Source organism: Melanotaenia boesemani, chromosome 6 (genome assembly GCF_017639745.1).
Source record: "Melanotaenia boesemani isolate fMelBoe1 chromosome 6, fMelBoe1.pri, whole genome shotgun sequence".
Classification (NCBI taxonomy): Eukaryota; Metazoa; Chordata; class Actinopteri; order Atheriniformes; family Melanotaeniidae; genus Melanotaenia; species Melanotaenia boesemani.
This window is the reverse complement of record NC_055687.1, coordinates 25,214,766-25,223,394: the sequence shown is the minus strand read 5'-3', so window position 1 is coordinate 25,223,394 and position 8,629 is coordinate 25,214,766.

Genomic DNA, 8,629 nt, shown 5'->3' with positions numbered 1-8,629 from the left:
CTATTTCTATTAATCGTCAGTCAGGCGAATCTTAAGGGATTGCCCCCAAATTTACCTTAGAAAACTATGAGGATCCAGACAGAAGTGGGCCTCAAGATAGTATAGTATAAGGAAGAGTAAATACTTCACTATAAACCATATAAACCTTCATGTAATCCAGGACCTTCATAAGTAAGTAAAAATTTTTACCACAAAACAAAGGTAAGGCACGCTTTATGACTTTTTTTTTCCTCTCTTTGGACTACTCTTTGTTAGCTCACACGGTGATGAGACAGATGTATAATTGCTTTTATAGGACACCTTGTTAATTTGGTTTGAAATGGAAAAATTAGCAGGAGCTAAAGTGGACAGTGCTGCTCATGTTTTTGTGTGCCCATGCAATTGTTTAGGGTTTGAGTTGTCTTTCATTTGAGTGGTAATGCTTGGTAGACTCTTTTAGCTCAGGATCTCCTTGTCGTTATGGTATGTTGTGTTGGCGTTATTAATGATGGAGGTGGTTTGCCGTTGTAATAGGTGAACTTTTTATTAACGCAGCCTTCATGCCATCTCTGTTCCACACACACACACACTCTCTCTGCTGCATCATTATAACAGTGCATATCTAGACAGCAGCGACTTCTGGTGGTGGCACTGATCATAACATCCTCCTTTCTTTGAGATGCACAAGAGAATTGCATACCATTTTTTTAAAACACGTTTCTCTTTCTCTCTTTCATTTTTTTAAAAACCTTTACTAATCCAGTCTGTCAGGTTTCTTAATTTCCCCTTTTGACCTTCTCAGTTCATGTTTCTCTGGTGGAATGTTTGCACTACAGTCTAAGAGATGTGGTCCCAGGTGGTTCTTGGTGAGCATCTTTTAACTCACTGAATGCTTGTGGAGTCTTGAGGAGACTGCTACAATTACGCCTAAACACAGTCCATCCTCAGTTTTCGTTGTAAATGATCTTGGAGCAATTTCCTGTAGCACAGTCCCTTTTGTGTTCCACCCATTTGCATCCTCACATGGTCATTGCTTGCCAGTGGAGAGAGTGGTTTGGCTGAAACATCATAAAATCTCTCTTGAGTCATTTTCTGCTTTTTTTTAGCTTGTTCTCAAGGTTTGCATGTTTCTTTCTTGTAGTAGCACTCGAGTAGCTGGTAGGCGTTGTGCGCAGCTTTCTACCTATCAATAGTTCCACAGGTGACAGTGCACACTGAAGTGGAGAGGCACGGTAACTGAAAAGTGCCAAGTATGGATCCGAGCTGCTATCTGCTGTTTTCTTTAGCAGTTGCTTGAGGGTGTGGACACTCTTTTGCTGCTTGTCCATTTGATTGTGCATGGCGAAACTCATGCTGCTCTGAAAAATTTTGCCATTCCGTGCAACTGAAATATGGTCCATTATCACTCACTACAATTTGTGGGATGCCATGTCTAGCAAATATGGATTTGGCATGCATGATCACACATGTTAATAATGTGTTTGTGAGTAGTATTTCTAGAAAGTTTGAAAAGTAATCCACAACTACAAGATAGTCTTTACCTTTGAGATGAAAAAAATTCATCCCTTCTTTGTACCAAGGGGATGCAGGCATTTCAGATATCACCATTGGTTGTTTGCTTTGTTTATCTCTGTGTATTTGGCACGTTTCACATTTACTCACCAGTGTCTCAATAGGTGCATTTCCATTACCCCCTTGAATTGCGCAAAAACTAAATATTGCAATAAAAAATGGTAATGGAAGCACTTACATTTCAAAAAACCTCTTAAATATCGCTAAAAAAGTTCTTATGCTCTCATTAAGTGGTTTATCAGACGCATCGATATAAAAGTATATTGCAAAAGTGTAATAGAAACACTCTTCGCATTTACATGTCCCCAGGCGTGACGTAAGGGGTCATGTGACCAGTTCTTATCAAATAAAGATGCCCCGGTATGAGTAGACGCAGGAGGAGACTGAAATCTTTTTTTACAAACAATTAAAAAATATATATAACCATCATCTGACATTCAGTTTACAGGTACCAAAACACTATAGGATGGCCATTGTAATCTTTCAACCCGGATCTGTTTCTGTGCATTTGTGGTTTTACCTGCATTTCTCTTATGTCTGATATGCTAATAAGATTTGCTTTTGCACCAGTCTCCAGTCTCATCATGACTATGGTCCCATTAATCACCAGAGGAATAATCCATTTGTCATCATTTGTAATGCTGTTGACTTTTTCTCCTTCCTTTTCATTGTTAACGAGGCCACTTAAATCTGTGTCGTGCACTACATTTACATTTTTGCCTTTCTTTCCTTCCTTTTTTTCCTGTTAAGGATTGTTCGGCAAAATGATTCTTCCTGTGGCAGTCGGAGCATACTTTCCAAAACACTGGACATTGCCTTGGCTTGTGCTGTGATCCGCAGCGCTTGCAGGAAAACGTGACATCCTCGGTCCGTGGTGCAGTCCTGGTCTGTGGGCGACAGTTCCCGCTCTGATACGACACTGTGTCGAACTCCGCTCCCTCACTCACGGGTGGTGTGGCACTCGACATCTCACTGAACGTTTTCATATGCTTGTGGGACAATCACTTGCTTGGCACATTTTATTAGCCATATTAAGCGTCAAATCAGACTGATGAAGAAGTCTCTCTCTCAGCTTTTTGTCTCCAGCACCAAAAACAATTTTCCTTTAATGTTACAAAATTGCAGACGCAGGGTGCTCAAAAAAGCGTAAAATGTCTCGTTTTGAAGCTGCATACGACATCTAAACATGTATCTTTCATATGTCTCGTTCTTCTTTGGTGTGCAGTGAGCGTCAAACTTAGCAAGAACAATGTCCATCTTTTCTTTATCTTCAGCAGTATCAAACATGAACGTATTATATACTTCAATGATCTGTGGCCCTGCTAAGGCTAGCAAAAGCACTACCTTCCTCGTGTCTGGCTTGGTTTCCAGTCCCATGGCCGTCACATTCAAATGTACGCCAATTTTTGTCAACGTTACCCTACAGTTTCAGGCTTTCTGGTGGCTTTAAATCCAATTTGGCTTCTTCAGTGGTCGCTCAACTCAGTTCACTCCTGGCTGACCATAACAATTAGTGTGGCCAATAACGAAGATTTGTGAGATTCCCATCCTCTGTTACTCTATGTTCACTATGAGGATTTGTTGGCACATCATACTTACTTGATGAGGAAAACATTTTACATGCTAAACATCACCTTGTTAGCAGTGTCAACGTAAGCATGCTGCCATGCTAACTAAATATGTTCAAGCCAGACAGAGTTGTTAGCATGGTTATCATTGTTGGCATGATTTTTGTTGTTCTTTTTTTTTTACCAACTGGACCATTTTTGTAGAAAAGGAATTTCTGGAATTGTCATTTGTTTAACTGGACTTTAGTTGCTAACGTACTTGGTGAAGATACTTGTGAGTTATTTTAATATAGACTATTCCACTGAAGGATTAAAGTGATCACAGATCACTACTTAAATATCTTTAATATCTACCCTTTCGTACCTAAATTTCACTATAAATAATAAATAATAATTTATTGCTGAATGAGACTACCACTTTGGTGGTAGGCTGTTTGAGGTGCTAATTGTCTGAAATCAGTGTTTTTAATAATTAAAAATCTGTCTTCATGTTCTCATATCTTCTTTCAGAATACAGACAGTGCTAAAAGTTATGATGAGCTTATTTCAGCAAGATGGGCACAGAATAAAAAAAATATATATATTGTCAGGTCTCACACTTTATTACTGGCATTTTTTTTTGGGATGTTTGGATATTAGAGAGAAAACTTTAATCCCTAGCTCTGCTTTTGTTTTTACATTTCACTTCCCACTTCTGTCCATCTTCACCCCTTTGTTTTTCATCCTGCTTTTCCTTACCCATCCTCAGCCTCTGCTCTTTCACTTCCCTCTCTTTGCCTTTCCTCTGTCTGGGTCTCAGCTGTTGCATCTATGAAAACAAGACACTCGATTACGTGCAACTTGTCGTTTGTCGAAGCTCCATCCAAAACCTCATAATTCCAGCAGGGCTTAAATCGACCCAACAATTTCTGATATGAGGCCCAGGGCTTGAGTGATGATTGTTCTTTAAAGGTGTACACATTGTGGAGGCAGCAGATTTGGGGATTAGTGGCCCATTGATCACTATGATTGGCTTGCATACAAGAAGCTGTCATTCTGGACATGAGGGTCATCATTAATCTGTCCGTGGGGAGCGAGCTGATTGTGTTATTTGGTGCACTGATTCTGTTTAGTTGAGTTTGAAATGGAAAAGATCTGAGTGTCAGGGATGATTATGTTTAGGCTATTGGACATTACAGGAAATGGGATTTCTGGTTTGTCATGGTGTGTGGTTGGGTCCAGGGGGTTTATGTAGGGTGGAGCAAGTGAAAAGGTCAAGAAAACTGGTAATGATTTTATGGAGGGTGGCATGGAGATACTGGGAAGTTGACAACTACTTGCTTTATGTAGAAGGATTAAAGCTCATAAGAACTTATTCTGTCATCCCGAGTCATAGAATGAGCACTTGTGCCTTCCATGAACGTAAACCTATCTGCAATCGGTTTTAGTTAATCAGGAAGTAAACTGGATCTCCATACATATGTAGTTATGTGAAGAGTTGAATGTAGGTCAACCTGTTGCAAACTGCATGGGTAGAAAATTATAAAAATCTAAGGTACTTGTTCATATTTTACAAATTATGCTATCAGGGGTGGAAGAATTGAACTACAGTGTTCTTTGTCTACCCTTTGTCTCCACAGAAAAGTCAGTTAAAGATCAGCTTCACCCAGATTATATGCCATCAATGTTCCCCTATAAACCAGTAAATCAAAATACAGCAGAGCAATGTTTGAAGTGTTACAAATGTTGCACAACTTTATCATCAAAGTGACATTATGTTAAGCGGCTGGCATTCAAAAGTGGAGCTGATAGTGGTGATCAAGCAACAGACGATGTGCACAGCAACAGTGACGACGATCAGCAAGCTCCAACATCCAGGAAATGACTCACAACCTCTCATATATGACCTAAGATGACACTGTTACCAACATGCAGGGACAAGTTAATGATCAGAAAAAAAAAATCATTGAGGAATGTAGTGGCATGCTCAAAACTCTTTTTAATGAAATTATAGCTTACACATAGCTTAAGATAGAGAGCGAGAGTACACAGACCTTAGGTTTCTTCCCTGGGACCCCAAGACCAAAGACAAAACCAGACTGGAACAGGGGTCATTTTTAAAGATTTTATAGATAGAAGTAAGATATTTACAAAAGCAGTAAGTTCATTTTTTTAAGAGCAGAGGACCAGCCTCTGACTACAGCTTAATGATCAGAAGTTACTTTCTCTCTTCTACAAGACGTATTTTAAATTAGCTCTGTGTCCAGCCCTACTCTAATACAAAAGTGACGACCTTGTTCACTTGCATACACACAGTAAGTGTTAGCAGAGGTTTAGTAGAACATCCTGTCCTTGTATGGCTATAAAACCAGAGGTTGCTTCACCGAATTTCCTATACAATGATGTGTCCCCATCGACAGTTTCAATGTCATTATAAGGCCTGGATCCTTCAGCACTTTTTCCTCTATTAAATTATATTCTTTTTTAAAAGAAGTCTATGCCTATTATATTAATGTTAATAGTTTCCTAAATGTTTAACCACAACAGCAGCTTAATGATTACATTGCTGTGCTGCAAGAACAGTGTAATATGGCAAGGGAAGAAGCAAGTAATTTTAGAAAAGAAGTATAAAGAGTATGTTTGTTAGGATCAATCATCAAGGCAGATGAGTCACTTAATTTTTATGAGTTAACATGGTCTGTATATAAACTTACTTTTTCTTTCCTGGCTCCCCATGGGCAGACAAAAATCAATAAAAGCCAAACTCATGTAGTACCACAACTTCCTTTTCACTGGCATGGGGTGGCAGGGGTTTCTGATGTTGACCTTGTGCGACCATCTAGTTTTATTTCACCAACAAGACACCAGCCAGGTGACCAGATCTTATCCGATCAGGGCTTTCCTCTGAAAGATGATTTTGTGGCTTTATGTGGTACAGAACCAAAAGCAAAACACAACTGTCAGATAATCAGAATTCATGTCGAATGGGGTCATTTTCAGATACCATTCTTACAGTGACTTCTCATTCACATGATTAAGTCACTTAAGAGTGATGCAAATGAGGCAGATCTTGCCAGTATAGATCGTCTCCTTACTGTCTGTGCCAAATTAGTTAATTTGGGACAGTCCAACAGCCACAAGCTTTGCTTCATATCTTTTTCTAGCTTTGACACTGAGGCTATCCATATAACTTTATATTATAGATAATTTCCTAACAAATACTGACAGAAAGCTTAAAATTATGAGAACAAGTTGACAAAGGTTCACAATCTAATACAGACACTGGTGCTGTGGCCAGTTTCCCCACAGAGATCCGTTCACCCTCCAGCTCCTTGACCATTTATCAGGCTGTTCTCCCTGCTATGATGAACCCATTAAAGTGAGTTAAATGATCAGTAAAATAACTAGCGAAGAACTTCAACATTGCTATTATATTCTATTTTAAAATGACATGTAATTTATGAGACATTTTTTTCTTCTTTGTGCATCACAGTATTTGTTACTGTTAGCAACATAAGAATATAAACATAAAGAAAGTAATTTTTTTTGAGTAAACACTTCTTTCCTGTGTGGAGGGACAAGCCTTCAACGGAGCTGGAGGAGGAACAGATCTCACCAGGGTAGCTGCTTATGATGCTCAAGGTTTGTTTAAACTGGCAAGCTATTCATGGTCACCTGGCTACTGGTTCGCTTCGCCCATGGCTAATTTAGTCATATTGATATTGATATTAATAGGAGATGAGCTAATATGATAAGCTACTATGTTTATAGTAAAATGTAGCTTTATTTAACTGTATTGACACTTAATGTGTCTAAGTACAGATATGGTATATGATCAATACTCACTTTCAATCTTGAAGGAATTCAACAGTTAATGAGTGAAGTGTCAGTGTAATCACTAGCCTTGGGAAGTCCAGTAGCCAATGCTACTTAAGTTTGGGGTCACTGAACTGTCAATAAAAAAATACAGTCCAATGGTAAAGGACTTATTAGAAGACCCTCCTACCTGAGAGGCTTGTGCTAGAGATGGGATTTATATAATGGTCATGTGACAGCGATGCCCTGTCACAGACATAATCTGGCATGTCTCCAGGCCGGCGTCTGATTTTCTGTTGCCACGGTTACCGACTAGCATTTAGCCAGTGCAATAATTTACAACAATAACGCTATTTGACCAGAACTTTTTTTATAGGTGTCCTATAACACTTTTTAATGGACACCCTACAGCCAGTCAGAATCAAGTATTCACTCAAACCATGGTATAATCGACTTTAACAGGCTGTGCGCACTCTAGCCGTGTAATTAGGGTCTGCCAGATCATCCCTTTTTTGCAAGGTAACGCAAAACTTATTGCGAGGTAATACAAAAGAAAAACCAAAGATAAATAAATTCCAGTGTCCCCTAGGGTCCTCCATAATAATTTGATTGCAGATAGTAAGTTTTACTTTTGAAATTACTTTTTACACAGATTTTCTTTTAATTTATCAAATTTGTCATTTTTGCTTGGTATTGTGTCTTTCTTGACCTTTTTGGCACAAATCTAATCCCATACTTATACTAATACTAATCCCATCTCACTATGATTGATTACTACTAAGTTTTGGTTGTGTTATCAAACTGCGTTTACTGATGCAACTGGGCTGCCTCGCTTATTTCTATTTGAAATGTCTTTCAGGTTAATGATGTACTTTCTTTGTTTTTTTCTGTTTAAAAATATTAAACACATTAATGTTCTACATTTGCTGCTTATTTAGTCAAAAAATATGAGCTGCTCTTCATAAAAACCTAAAGGTTTCTCAGATTAGAAACGACTTCACAGATGAAGGTAAACAATTGCTGTTTTGTTCGGGTTAAAATAAGTCAATTGCCCATAAAACCAGAAAAGCCTTTAAACTTATTTAATCACAGTTCCCACAATATTGTGCCACAAACATGATGATTAGCAAAGTTAAATCTGAATTAGGTTCTCTATTATAATCAATACATAAAAAAGAAACATTTAAATGAATTTTAATATTTGAGTCCCAAAAATTAGCTTTTCAGTTATTCCTAATTTCAAAATGTTCATAAAGGATGCTGTAAACCAACCATTCATAAGAAAATTTCATTTTATTCGCCATTCTGACATTTCACTTTTCCCTTATGAGACTAAATCTACATTTTTCATATGTAATATATTAAATTATTTGATGAATTTTGCAATTTTTCAGAATACCTTCAGAGTCCTAATTCCATAACAACGAAAACAAGACTGACTAATTACTGGCTTTAAGCTTCTACCAATATCCCTAAGAAAGAGAATCCATTTTATACTAAAATTAAATAAAAACAAAACATAGATTAAATAAAAATGCCTCTTGAACATCAGTGCTGAAGGTGTGTCTCTATGCATATGCGTATAACCTGACAGATGAACATTAATATGGAAGAAGACTCATCCAAGTAAATGCTTAAATCAGGTGAGAAAATGCAGTGATGGCTGAGCGAGGAGGGGGAACAGATGAAGCTCATGTGAGGAGAAAGGGAGGGAG